Source organism: Carcharhinus amblyrhynchos, chromosome 9 (assembly GCF_965287045.1).
Source record: "Carcharhinus amblyrhynchos chromosome 9, sCarAmb.v2.hapA, whole genome shotgun sequence".
NCBI classification, from domain to species: Eukaryota; Metazoa; Chordata; class Chondrichthyes; order Carcharhiniformes; family Carcharhinidae; genus Carcharhinus; species Carcharhinus amblyrhynchos.
The window spans coordinates 36,731,668-36,747,437 of record NC_137332.1 but is presented as its reverse complement, the minus strand read 5'-3'; positions in this window follow the sequence as shown (position 1 = coordinate 36,747,437).

Genomic DNA, 15,770 nt, shown 5'->3' with positions numbered 1-15,770 from the left:
TCACATTTCATCACTACTTCTGTGGTTATAAAAAGAAAGCTGGGTCTGTTAAGAATTATTAATAACGGGTTGTATCTGTGTTAAATGTTTGTTTTTGTAGAATACCTCAGTAAAATACTGTAATCTGCTGTATTGTATGTTCGAATGCTTACCTATTATTAATAAACCCTTTCCTTAGTTTGTAAGTTAAGCTATGGTCTAATAGAACCTTTCTTCCATCACATTTCCTGGTCCAGGAGGTCACAAGAGAGATTATGACAGATCCATTGAGCTAAATACAATGAAAAGAATTTCTAATGAATGTCTGAGATCTCTACATTTTCAGGTATTAGGCGTAAAATAGGTTTATAGGCAGTGAGGGCTGATCATTGACATCAAGCATGAGCAAAATATCTAAACCAAAACCTAAAGTTACAACAGTATGAGATCAGCAAATCAAAATCATACAATACGAGGCTACTGAAGCTTCTAAATGTAAAATACGTAGTCATCATGAATAGCATTGTTTAGAATGAGTACAAAATATTCATATACAATCTAAGGTTTAGTAGCAGTGAAAAGGAACAAATAAGGTATTTATTACATAGAAATAATTACATTGGAGATAGCAAAGGAACAACTGAAAGGACAATAAAACATGCAAGCTTTTAGTTGATGGAGAGCTACATTGCTGCAAGGTAAGCGTGTAGCCTGATGGGTATTCATATAGATACCAACAAACTGAAGACACCAGCAAAGTGAAGACGTCAGCAAAGTGAAGACGTCAGCAAAGTGAAGACGTCAGCAAAGTGAAGACATCAGCAAAGCCTGATGGTTAAAAGGACTAACTTTGTATCAGGCTAAGGACTGTGGGAGCAGTAAAGAATAGAATGTGCAACTATGGAACAAACAGGGGAATTGATTGGACAGTGATTGTTGGTATGCTTTGAACAGACAGTGATTGAACACAGATCACTGTGTGTCATGTTCCCAATAAAATTACAACTTCTGGCAGAGTCCAGTGATTAATTAGTGTCTGTTCTGTGAGTATGTGATAGGAAGCACGGTCAGTGCCACCAGAATCTCTATAAGAAGAAGCTACAAAGAGACATCAACAACAGTAACCTGGGTTCAATCACTGTAGAAAAAGTAGCAAGACCCCGAGACTGAGAGACACTGAAACTAAACCCATCAGGAATCTGACCAGTTTGCCTCACCATGGATAGTTTCTCTAAATCCAAATCCTGAGTTTGGATATTTTGTGAAGATTTGATACCTTTTAGTTACTTTATGTATAACAAAGTAAATTTGATTTGCAATTTACAATTTTAAGAGTATATAAAAATTCTGGTACATACACTTAACTCTTCAAGAAGTCAAGTTTTTTTTTTAGAAGCCTTCCCTTGGTAAACAGGTCTCTCTCCAAGAATTAAATCTGATTGTAATATTTAATGATATGGATGAAATTTTAGTGTTTGAATTTAAAAGGGGATATGAAACTTGGATAGGATGTTGGATCTATCAGCTGGAAAAACTATTAGACCTAAAAGCCAACCAGTTGGCCTGCATCCTAGGGTCTTAAAAGAAGTTGCTGGAGAGATAGTGGTGCATCTGATATAATCTTCTGAAATTCCTTAGATCCAGGAAGGGTCTAAGTAGATTGAAATATAGCAAATGGAAAAATTTTATTCAACAAAAGAAGGGAGATAGAAAGCAGAAGCCTAAAGGCCAATTAGCTGAACATCTATCATAGGGAAATTGGTAGAATTCATTAAGTAGGTTATACCAGGATACTTAGAAAATCATGATGAGCTCAGGCAAAGTCTGATTTGTGAATATGGATTTGTGAGAGAAAAATTGTGCTCAACTAATTTATTAGACAAAGTAACAAACAAGATAGGTACAGGGGAACCTGTAGATGTAGTACACTTGGGATTTCCAGAAGGCAATTTTAAGGTGCTACATCAAAAGGTAGTGCAAAAAATAAGATTACGTGGTATTGTGGGTCACGTGCTAACATTGGCAAGGTAACGTCGCCATAGCCCCAGATGACCATCGGCTGCTTTCCCTTTTGAAGGGAAGAGTTGACTGGTGGTGATTTAACCTGAGGATCACAATACCTCAGGCAAGGGGCAAAGCTAAGGAGGCAGACCTTCTCAGACTTTAGATAATATAGGAATTGAATCTGTGCTGTTGGCATCATTCTGTATCACTAACCAGCCATCTGAACTAAATCAACCCCCTACTAATATTGATAAAGAATAGGTTAGCTAATGGAAAGCAGAGAGTAGGGTTTTTTTGGATTGGCAAACTGTAATAAGTGGAGTGCCACAGGGATCAGCATTGTTGCACAAACTATTTACAATCTACATCAATTAATTTGATGAAGGAACCAAAGATATGATAACTAAATTTGCTGGTGACATGAAGATAGATAGAAAATAAGTTGTAGAAAGGCGACAGATTCTACTGATAAGTGACAGGTTAAGTGATTGGGCATAAACTTGACAGAGTATAATTTGGGAAAATGTGAAATTGTCCACTTCAGCAGACAGAATAAAAAAGTAGCATTCTATTTAAATGGAGAGAGATTGCAGAACTCAGTACTATGGTGGTATCAGGGGTGTTCAGGTGCATGATTCACAAAAAATTAGTATGTAGCTACAGTGTTTAGGAAGGCTAATAGAATATTGGTATTTATTGCAAGGGAAATGGAATATAAAAGCAGGAATGTTTTACTACAGCTGTGCAGGGCCTCAATGAGATCACATCTGGAATATTGTGTACAGTTTGGATCTCCTTGTTTGAAAAAAAAGCATACAATTACTTTAGAAACAGTTCAGAGAAGGTTGACTTGATTCATCGCTGGGATAAGTGGCTTATTTTATAAAGAAAGGTTGAACACATTGGGTCTATGCTTGGTGCTTAGAAGAATCAGAGGTGATCCTTTTGAAAAGTATAAGGCACTGAGGTGACTTGATAGGAGAGATTCCATGAGGCTGTTTCAACTTATGGGAGAGATTACAACCAAGGGCACAATTTAAGAACTGTTTAAAACTGAAATGAGGACAATTTGTTTCTTAAAGTGTTGATAGTATATGCAATTCCTTTCCAGAAATCATTACACATTAGGGCCAGAATCTTACCAGTATTCATGCCGCAGTGTTTTCCCATCCAGTTGCAGTGGATGGAGATTTGGCTGGTTGCCAAATTTTCCGACCTCACTGCAGCAGGAGTGTGGTGTGAACGGCAGGGAAGACAGTGCCCTTAATCATTGAATTTATTCAAGGCCGAGTTAGCCAGATTTTTGGTAGATGAGAAGCAAGGGTTGGGCTAAGACCATAACTAGATCAGTCATGATCTTATTGAATGGTGGAGCTGGCTTGAAGGGCTCCTAAGTCCTATGTTCCTATGTTTTGTGAGGAAAAGTATTTTTTTAACCCAACAAGTAGTTAGTTGGTACAACAATGTACTGCCCAAGAGTGTGGTGAATACTGATTCAATTGTTGCTTTCAAATGGGAATTGGATGATTATATGAAATGAAACAAAACTGTGAAGCTATGGTGAAAGGGTGGGGGAGTGGGACAAGTTGAGGTGGACTGATATGGACTCCTGGGGATTTAACATTTGATTCTAATTCTAATCTATTTAGATAGGGGTGGTACGTTTAGCCTTGGTGACCAAAAAGGACACAGTTGAATTAAATGTTTGTGCTGAGTTAGTTGAACTCAGCTGGAACTGTTACCATTGGCCTTCCCATTCCTGGGCTGGGAAATGGAAAGTTTCCACTTCTTGCTATGCGGTGACTCCTGCGCAAGGGTCTAGGCTTATGGTTCAGGTTCAGTTGTGACAATGTTTGAAGGTAATAATTCACTAATACTGAAGGATCATGCATGAGGTGTGGCAGTTTAGCCGAATTTCTAATATTACCAAGTACTATCCAGGATAAAGCAGCCTCCTTGATTGGCATCCTATTAACTCCCTCCATCAACGACACACAGTGGCAACAGTGTGAACCAGCTACAAGATGTACTGCAGGAACTCACCAAGGCTCCTTAGGCAGCACCTTCCAAGCACACCAACATTACTGTCTAGTAAGACAAGGACGGTAAATGCATGGGAACATCACCATCTGGAAGTTCCCCTCCAAAACACTCACTACCCTGAGTTGGAAATATACCTCCATTTCTTCACTATCGCTGGGTCCCTTCCTACTATGTGGACTACAGTAGTTCAAGAAGGCTGCTCACCACCAAGGGCCATGAGCAACAAATACTGGCTTATCCAGCAATGCCCATGCCCTATGAATAAATAAAGAAGGCAGCTTTTGAAGCATTCTCCAGCAAAAAGGCACAGCTTTAAAACAGGTGAGAATGTGGCAGGAAAGAAACTAAATTCATCCCAAAAATGTGGCATTATGTAATGCTAATTTCAAATGGAATAATACAAGTTACTCTTTGTTATCCAAATAAACTTAAAAGGTTGTGTCTCTATAATTTAGAGAAATTAAATGCAAGGATGGTTGCTGATTGAGTTTCACCTGCACATGTAAGGGAGAAGCAGGAGTCGCACTGTCATGTTGTGTTGGAGCAAAACTAAATGATATGTTAGTAGGCTTCTCTTTTCTCAGAGAATAGAGCATCAGTACAATCAAATTGTAGAGTGAATGTTGATTCTCCAAATACTCCAGGAAGAACTAAAATTGTTTCTTGCTGAGGCAGAGATCTCAGACAAGTAGTAAGTACCTGGTGTTGTCGATCAGATCAGGATGGTCTCCTGGATCAAGAAGGCAGAGGTCAGAAAGGAATTTTCCAGATTTTAATTTCCTAATTGATCTGGGATTTTAATATTCTCCTTTCCCAGGGGAATACACAGCTTCTGGATGGGGTGGGGTAATAATTTAATTATGATAAATAAAGTGTCACAGTGTATGGGTTATCATAGAGTCATAACAGTGCAGAAGTAGACCATTTGGCCCATCGAACCTGCACTGACAACAATCCCACCCAGGCCCTATCCCTGTTATCCCACATATTTACCCTGCTAGTCCCCCTGACACAACAGGGCAATTTAGCAGGGCCAATCAACCTAACCTGCACATCTTTGGACTGTGGGAAGAAACTAGTGCACCCAGTGGAAACACATGCAGACATGGGGAGAATGTGCAAACTCTACACAGACAGTCACTCAAGGCCGAATTGAACCCAGGACCCTGGTGCTGTGTGGCAGCAGTGCTAACCCCTAAACCACCATGCTTGCTTATTACCTTTGATATTTTCAGATAAAATATTTAGCATAAAACACTGTCAGACTAGGTACTTTATTATTTTTGTTTTGGAGATTTTCTTTCCGTCTATTGTCTAATGAGTGGCAATAAACATAGCTAATATTTTGAATATTGGCCAACAACATTTGAGAACAGCCCTTGTTTTTATCAATCAATTCTTATTTGATGGATTCAGAAAATTGATTTGATGTGGAATACAAGGCTTTAGCAGAAGACAGGTTGCATTGACCCTGAAATCTGAAGAGAGTATTATTAGTTGCCATAGCAAAGAGTAAAAATGGGCATGTTGAACAGATACTGACTCATGTTAACAGCAGGTTAGCATTATTATAGCTGTGGGTGTATGAATAAGGTTGTTTTTTATCTGTTAGTCTGATCAATTGTTATATCAAAAGCAGAACAGGCAGCATCAAGACATAGAAACATAGAAAAGCTACAGCACAAAACAGGCCTTTCGGCCCTCAAGTTGCACCGAACATGTCCCTACCTACTAGGCTTACCTAAAACCTCTATCTTACTAAGTTCCATGTACTTATCCAAAAGTGTCTTAAAAGACCCTATCGAATCTGCCTCTGCCACCACTGCCGGCAGCTGATTCCATGCACCCACCACCCTCTGAGTGAAAAACTTACCACTGACATCTCCTCTGCACCTACTCCCTAGCACCCTAAACTTGTGTCCTCCTGTGGCAACCATTTCAGCCGTGGGAAAAAGCCTCTGAGCATCCACTCAATCAATATCTCTCAACATCTTATACACCTCTATCAGGTCACTCCTCATCCTTTGTCTCTCCAGGGAGGAAAGACCTAGCTCACCCAACCTATCCTCATAAGGCACGTCACTCAATCCAGACAACATCCTTGTAAATCTCCTCTGCACCCTTTCAATGGCTTCTACATCCTTTCTGTAATGAGGTGACCAGAACTGAGCACAGTACTCCAAGTTGACCAGGGTCTTATATTGCTGTGACATTATCTCCCGACTCAAACTCAATTCCTCGATTGATGAATGCCAGTACACCATACATCTTAACCACTGCCTCAATCTGCAAAGCTGCTTTGAGCATCCTGTGAACCCAGGCCCCTAGATCCTTCTGATCTTCCACGCTGCCAAGAGTCTTCCCCTTAATATTATACTCTGTCATCCTATTTGACCTGCCAAAATGAATCAGTACACACTTATCTGGGTTGAAGTCCATCTGCCACTTCTCTGCCCAGTCTTGCATCCTATCAATGTCTCGCTGCAACTTCTGACATCCCTCCACACTATCCACAACACCTCCAACCTTTGTATCGTCAGCAAACTTACCAACCCATCCCTCCACTCCCTCATCCAGGTCATTTATAAAAATCACAAAGAGTAAGGGTCCCAAAACAGATCCCTGGGGCACTCCACTGGTGACCAACCTCCCTGCAGAAGAAAACCCATCTACAACCACTCTTTGCCTTCTGTGGGCAAGCCAGTTCTGAATCCACAAAGCAATGTCCCCTTGGATCCCATGCCCCCTCACTTTCTCAATAGGGGCACCTTATCAAATGCCTTGCTGAAGTCCATATATACTACATCTACCGCTCTTCCTTCATCAATGTATTTGGACATATCCTCAAAAAATTCAATCAGGCTTGTAAGGCATGGTCTGCCTTTTCTCCAAATGTTCATAAATCCTGCCTCTCAGGATCTTCCCCATCAACTTACCAACCACTGAGATTAGACTCATTGGTCTGTAATTTCCTGGGCTATCTCTACTCCCTTTCTTGAATAAAGGAACCACATCCGCAATCCTCCAATCCTCCGGAACCTCCCCTGTCAACAGCAACATGTTTACTGTGACTGACTGATTTCAGGGTAGATTTGAACTACTGGGCAGATGAACCAGACAAAACCTTATACAGATGCCTGGTACATTTCAAAGGTGGGGACCAAACCAAGTTTCTCCAACCTCTCCTCATAGCTAATGCCCTCCATGCCAGGCAACATCCTGGTAAATCTTTTCCGTACCCTCTCCAAAGCCTCCACATCTTTCTGGTAGTGTAGTGACCAGAATGGAACATATATTCCAAGTGCGGCCTAGGGTTCTATAAAGCTGCAACATGACTTACCAATTTTTAAACTTAATTCCCCCGCTGATGAAGGCAAGCGTGCCATATGCCTTCTTGACTACCTTCTCCATCTATGTTGCCACTTTCAGTGACCTGTGTACCTGAACATCCAGATCCCTCTGCCTATCATTATTCTTAAGGGTTCTGCCATTTACTGTATATATCCTATCTCAATTAGACCTTCCAAAATGCATTACCTCACATTTGTCTGGATTAAACTCCATCTGCCATCTCTCTGCCCAAGCCTCCAAATGACCTATACCCTGCTGTATCTTCCTGATTGTCCTCATCACAAATCCACCAACCTTTGTGTTGCCCGCAAACTTACTAATTAACCCAGTTACATTTTCCTTCAAATCATTGATATAGATTACAAACTGCAAAGGTCCCAGCACTGATCCCTGAGGAATGCCACTTGTCACAGCCCTCCATTCAGCAACGCACTCTTCTGCTGCTACCCTCTGTCTTCTATGACCAAGCCAGTTTTGTATCCACCTTGCCAGTTCATATCTGATCCCATGCAACTTCACCTTCTGCACCAGTCTGCCATGAGGGAACCTTGTCAAATGCCCTACTGAAGTCCATGTAAACAACATCCACTGCCCTATCCTCATCAATCATCTTCATCACTTCCTCGAAAAACTTGATCAAGTTAGTGAGACATGACCTTCCCTTCACAAAACCATGTGAGAACCCAATCCAATTTAATGGACTCTTTCACCAAAGACAAACCATGGATGCTCCATCGAGTAAAACTTAATGGTGCAGCAGATGAGATTCACAAGGGTAAATATTAAAATCATATTTGTGGAAATCTTCAAGAATAATTTGGCCCACTGCCATTTTAGTTAGACTCCTTCCCTTCTCTACTCCCGTCTGTTTTTGGAACTTTCCCACTTGTCCACATTTCCCCTGGCCTGGGAAAAGGTTAGTGATCGAAATATGGAATAGTTCATGAAATAATCAAAGGGCAAGGGGGTCGGTGGGGTGGCTGGTAGTTTGGTGGTAAGAGGGAGATGCTAATGCAGATTTGTGGCAGATGCTAAGAGAGATAAGTACCAACTCCTCAGTAATAATCCTGGGTGTTCTATTTCAGAAAGCCAATTGGTGAAGGGTGGAACTGGAGCCAATCTTTATATACTTGAATATATATTTACAGACGTACACATTAGAAGCATTGTTCTATTTTATGTTTATTTAAATGAGCTCAAGTGAAACCACAGTTAATGCCCATCACATGCAGACAATTAAACACAATTAACATATCCCCCTGCTCACTTTTTAATTGAAAATTAAAGTTCATTTGGATAATCAAAATTGTAAAGTCAAAAATGTCCAGACTCAGTGCAAAGCTGATCAAGCTGATTGCTTTCCTCACCCTATCGGCAACTGTAACACTATATTCTACCTGCTATCCTTTACTTCTCCCCTATGTACTCTGTGAATGGCTTGTTTTATCTGTATAGCTCACAAGAAACGATACTGTTCACTGTATCCCAATAAATGTGACAATAATAAATCAAATCAAGTCAAAGTATTGCATTGGGACACACCCCTCCTCTGGAATCCCTAACAATTTTTTTTTACACATACATTTCTTTAGTAACACATCAGACATGACTTGCATTCATCCAGTTAATTTTAGAGATTTCCTTCCTCTCCAGCCTATCTTTCAAGTCAGCAAGATCAATCAATATGATTACTCACTTATATTGTTCATAGGATGTATGTTACCCCACAAAATGTGATAATCTATGTAGCCATGCTTTCAATCCTGGGTCTGGGACTCTTCTTTTTCAATGGCACTCAATTCCTCAGCACCAGACCTAGGTTTTTGCACTATTTTCCTTTACCTTCTATGTGCATTGGTGTGCAGGGACTGAAGAACTTACAATGCAGAACTGGGTATGCTCCCAGCCTGTGCATGTGTGGGAAATTCGAAGTCCATCGGGGGCTGAAGTTCCTGACCTCCGCTTTCAATACCCTACTACTTCATCAAGAAGTTATATCAACTCTGTTAATTTTTCCCTGATTATTACTTCAGAATTTTACCCACCATTGAGTATAAACCAACTGGTCTGTAGTTATCAGGAATATTCTTACGTCCTTTCTTGAATAACTATGTCACATAAGAACATAAAAAATAGGAGTTTGCCATCTAGCACTTCAAGCTTGCCCTGCCATTCAATAAGATCATGGCTGATCTGAAGTGGATCAGTTCCACTTTCACACTTTCTCCCCATAACCCTTAATTCCCCTGTCTATCAGAAACCTATCTACCCGTGACTTAAATATATTCAGCGAGGTAGCCTCCACCACTTCAACAGGCAGAGAATTCCGGAGATTCACCACCCTTTGAGTGAAGAGGTTCCTCCTCAACTCTGATCTAAACTGCCCCCCCCCCTTAACTTGAGGCTGTGCCCTCTAGCCCTGCTGTCCTCTCTGAGTGGGAAGAATCTCTCTACCTCTACCCTATCTATCCTCTTCATTATCTTATACGTCTCTACAAGATCCCCCCTCAGCCTTCTAAACTCCAACAAGTACAGATCCAGTCTATTTAACTCTCTTCATAGGCTAACCCCCTCATCTCCAGTATCAGCCTGGTGAACCTCCTCTGCACTCCCTCCAAGGCCAATATATCCTTCCACAAGTGCAGCGACCAAAACTGCACACAGTACTCCAGCTGTGGCCTCACCAGTGCCCTGTACAGTTGCAGCAAGACCTCCCTACTTTTATATTCTATCCCCCTCGCTATAAAGGCCAACATTCCATTTGCCTTCTTGATCACCTGCTGCACCTGCAGACTGGGTTTTTGCGACTCGTGCACGAGGACCCCCAGGTCCCTCTGCACTGTAGCATGCTGCAGCCTTTTAAATAATAATCCCTCCTACGATTACTTCTACCAAAGTGGATAACCTCACACTTGCTAACATTTACCACGCTCCAATCCTCTAGTATCATTCCCCCACTCTGGATCTAGGAACACCTAGTTCCATTGCAATACTCAACCCACACTTCCCTCAGCAACCTGCGATAAGGTGGCTTATCCACTTACCCACTGTTGGGAAACCCATGGCAGGTTTGGTTACTGCTTGAGGTAATCTGATATGTGTGACATTTAGAATAAAACTCTACTACATCCTTATGCCAATCCAGGCCAATCAAATGTTTTTGTATTTTCCTTACTCCTAAATAACCTCCTACTGGAACCTCATGTGCTAACCACAACACTTCCTTTCTATAACTCATCAGTAGTAAGACTTGATGAACTTCTGGCCATTTTTCATCTGCCTGAATATGTAAAGGTCTCCACTTACCCATTAAGACATCAGTTTTAATGTAATAATACTCTGGTATACACTGAGATTCTCCAACTGTGCATGTTTTTTTGATACAACTGCTTTATCTCTACATCTTTCTGTTGTAATTCCGCCAACTGTCCTGAACTAAAGACCCCCACTTCATCCTCCACCTGTTCTTCTTTGTTCTGGATTATTTGGTCAAAAATGGTTTCTGATAACTGAACCTCAAATCTTCTTATCTTTAGTCCGTGATTTCTCCTCCTGTCTTAATATATGGCTTTATGATCTTGTTAACACATAGTCAGGAAATATCCCAGGATATGCTTCCTGCAACACCTCAATTTGATTTTCTATTGGCTTTTCAAACAAAGTAGGCCTCACTCCCATCTGTGATACAGCTATATCATTACCCAGGATAAACTGTATTCCTGAAAAAGATCCTTTCTTTACTACTTCTACCACCACTTCACCAGATCTCTAACCCTACTTTACATAATGGAACAAATAGACCTGGCACTCACTTACTAACGAACCCCTGAACAGGTTGCACATCTTTTTTCACAACTTTAGCTTCAACTATGGTTTCCTTTACCACTTTAACAAACCCCATGTCTGTCTTCCCAGTATTCTTCTTAAGCCTCAAACACTTCAACGTTGTGTCCAACTTTATTTCAATGAAAACATCTAAGATTTTTTATTTCTCTTCTACTCTCATATGATTCCTTTTAACCTCTCCATACCCAATGAGATCGCTTTTGTCTTTACCACCTGAGGAACTCTCTTTTCCCCAGTTTCTATCCCTTAGATTGAAATTGATCTCAAAACCCAAACCTTGATTTATGAACTAATTCATAATCATCTGTCATTTCTGCTGCCAGCCTTGCAGTTTTAACCCTCTGTACTTCTAACATTTCAAGTTCAAATTTTTTTCCAGTTGCTGGAGTTCTAATTCATTCTCTTTTTATTTGTTCTGCCAGTGCTATTCTTTCTTTCTCTTTTTCCTCAGATTTTAAGCACAGTTCAAACTAATTCATTTATTTTTTCTGTTCAAACTATTTTAATTCTTTTGCTCTTTGTTCTGCTGCAACTGCCCCTCTCTCTCTTTTGCTTTTCTCTCTCTTTCTTTCTCCCTTGCCATTGCCTCCAATTCAAGCTGTTTCATTTGTAATTGAATTCCAACCAATTCCAATGCATCTGGCTATGTTTTTGGTAATTGTGAATACTGAGCTATCACTGCAAGTATCTCCGCTTTCCTCGCCCCTTCAGGTATAGTCAATTGCAGCTTGTTTGCCAATTCCAAAAGCTTTGCTTTAACCACCTTTTTGTAAACCACTCTGAGTGATTTCTTCCACACCCAGAAAATCCTTAGCTATTGAAAGAACCATAATTCCACAAGGCACTTCCTAACTAAACTAGCTGAATGCAACACCTGCAAAAGAAAAACAATTGCTCAACATCCACTGTCTTTGAGTTCAATAATCTTAAGCCAAACATGGAATTATAGTTTTTAAGCCTGTAAGAGCCCACAATTTTGTTAAGATACAGATCAGAAATCCCAAAGTATGTTATGAAGACCAACTAGACCTCAGCAGTTTTTCTGTTTTGGCATTAGTGTGAGGATAAGGTGTTTCACTCCAGGTGTGATTCTATCGGCACACTGGGAAACTTTTATCGAAACAAACTTTATTTAACTATAGCAAATAATTTAACTTAACTTTTACCAGTTGAAACACTTGAGGATGATAAGAGACAATTCTTAACTGCTAATCTATCTTTATTAGTTCCAATTCAAGCAATATTCCTCTTATAAATTAAACTCTTCTTCAAAATCAGTTAGCAACACATAGGCTTACATGCTTGTACTTGGGCTATCAGTCCTCAAGCTTCCAGCACACCTTTGGAGAGAAAGACAGGGAGAGATCTTTTTCTCCTAGCAGATCCCAAGCAACAGCCTCCAGAGAGATAGAGACCTCTTTCTTCTTTTAGAACCCAACAGTAATTGCCTGTTTTTCCCTGTAAGCTTAGCTCCTCCCCTTAAGTATATGACTCTGTGAATGAACCTCAGCAAAACCCTACTCTGAAGCCCCAGGGAAAAATAACGAGAAAACAAGAATGCATTCAATTAGATTAAAACAAATGCCCATTAGCCAAAACCAATTATTCTCTTACATTTTGCTGCATGGAGCTGCCTGGTTTGCTGACAAATTGGCACTATATAAAACGGAACTGAATTTAAACACACGTCTCACAAGAAACATGATATAAATACATTTCTTAAAGGTACCTTATCATCGGAGTTTTCTTCCAGAAGATATATTTCGCCATAATTTGTCATTTTTGTGTAAGGGAGGTCACTGAAGCTAACTACTTAAAGAAAGCTGAATTCGTTTAATTTTCTCTGACTAGAAATAAGCAGGTGGCATGAACACATGCCTCCAGGATTGTAGGAACTCTCATGTTGCAGGGTGCTATGGATGGTACACATGTTACATGTCAACTCTACCCTATTCAAGGATTGAGACAGCTTCTGCTGCCTTCATGTCCAAACGATGTGTGACCCAGGTAGAAAAGCATGCAGGTCAATGCTCAATATCCTGGCAATGGTCATGATATCTTCATTCTGCAGAGCTCCTCTGTGCCAGTTGCATTTGTGCCACCATAGCAATCCAAAGGTGGGCACTGGGCAACTCGGACCATCCACTGATAATATGCATGATAATGATGGACTGGGGGGGGTGGACAGAAAGTGGTAAATGGAATTCAAGCCAGAGAAGTGTGAGATGATACATTTGTGGACATGAACGGCATACAGTACTCAAGTTGTGGCCTAACTCTAGGGTGACATGTGCTGCATCACATGTTCGATTCCTGACTTGGGTCACTGTCTGAGAGGAGTTTGCACATTCTCTACCCGCATAGCTTTCCTCCGGGTGTCCTGGTTTCCTCCCATAGTCCAAAGATGTGTTGGTTAGGTGCATTGGCCATGCTAAATTCTCCCTCACTGTACCCAGAATAGGTGCCGGAGTATGGCAACCAAGGGATTTTCACAGGAACTTCATTGTAGTGTTAATGTAAACCTCTGATTGACAGAGATTGTTATTAGTGGAGAGAAGAGATGGGGTTGTGGTGATTGGAGCAGTAGCTGAGGTTACTGGTGCTCTAGATAGGATATGGTACGTCTAGATTCATTCACTGATGTGAGATCTTTGAACTTCTTGTGTTACTGCATCCTGGTGCTCAAAGCTGGACATCTGGCATTGACCTCCATGGCAATCTACCCATTTCCTGGAGGGCATCCTTGTTCCCTATGGATACAGGGCACCAATTCCCTTTTCCATCTCCTCCACTAAAACCACCGGTGGTTGTGTTTGGAACCCTTGGTGCACACTCTCCATTCTGTTGTGCCATTTCTCATTGTTTCCCAAGTCAGATTTTTTTATCAAACGCAGCTTCCAGCACCTGCTCCGATAACAATACATCTCTCTCTCAGCATTGCAGGCTAGCTTTAAGCAGTGCTTGCCACTCACTATATTCATCACCTGCTGATCTGTCTAGCCAATGAATAGCAGAGTTAGTGTTAGTGGGGTACAGAAATTATTCAAATAAGCAGGTAGCACAATGTTGGCAAGCTGCATACGTTCCAATCAAGAGATTAATCAAGCATTGCGATCATCGCATCAGTTCTGGAACTATCCAGTTTAGACACCAGACTTCCATATGTTGGGCTGGATTTAACCAATCTGCTAGGGACATGCTGGGAGATGGATTAGGGTTCATAAAATGATGAGGGAAGGTAACAGTGCCCAATTCCTTCCCACTGCCATGGCATTTAGCCAGTGGTGAACAGATCTCCCACTAAGAAGTTAACTGTACCATCTAAATGGCTAATTAAACATCTTCTCACAGCTGGCACTTTACCAGCGGCAGATGGCCCTTTGCCACCTGGGCACTCTATGCACCTAATCACAATGGCTGCTCTGCAACACCACCCTCCTGCCATCACCGACCCCCTCCTCATTTCCAGGGACTGCCTGATGGCCCCGGCGATCCCCGACCCCGCTCAGTTTGTTCCAAAGGTGACGGCCATTGCTGCATCCTCTCAGTTGGGTGCTGTCCCAGCTGTGGCCACTGCTTCTGGTGGTGCTGCTGAGACTGAAGATCTGCCAACCTTCCAACTGGCTGACAGCTTTTGGGGGCAGGTTCCTAAAGGGGCTCCATCATTAAAGTGAGGGGAGCCCCACCACCAGCTAATCAGATGCTGATTGGGCACAAAATGTGACACTTCCCCAAACAGCTGAGGTGAGGTTGTCTTGGCTTTTCAGCCTATTATCTTTGCCACCATGGCAAAATTTAGCCCAGTAAGAAGTCTCGCAACACCAGGTTAAGGTCCAACAGGTTTATTTGTCGCAAATGCCACTAGCTTTCGGAACTGGCTGTTCCTTGGTTCCGAAAGCTAGTGACATTTGCTACAAATAAACCTGTTGGACTTTAACCTGGTGTTGTGAGACTTCTTACTGTGTTTATCCCAGTCCATCTCCACATCAAAATTTAGCCCATCCGGTGCAGAGTCTCATACAATGGATGGAAAACGATAGCAAACTTGTCTGATCTTCTGATTGTAGTCACTCAGAGAGTTGGCAGGATTTGGAATATGGTAGCTAAAAAGGTAGATTTCATACTTGAGGCACAGCGGGTTGCACTGCTGCCTCACGGTGCCAGAGACTGGGTTCGATTCCTGACTTAGGTCATTGTCTATGTGGAGTTTGCACATTCTCCCCGTGTCTGTGCGGGATTCCTCCGGGTGCTCCAGTTTCCTCCTAATGTCCAAAGATGTGTGGGTTAGGTGGATTGCCCCTTAGTGTCAGGGGGACGAGCTAGGGTAAATGCATGGGGTTGTGAGGATAGGGGCTGGATGGGACTGTTGTTGGTGCAGACTCGATGGACCAAATGGGATCATTCTGCACTGCAAGATTCTAGATTCTATGAGGAACCTACAGAGTTATGTACAAAAAAACAAGGATGTGAGAGCAAGCACAACAATTCTTTCAAAGAACTAGCACAGGAACAACGTGCTGAGCAGCCTCCTGTCATTCTGCAACTGT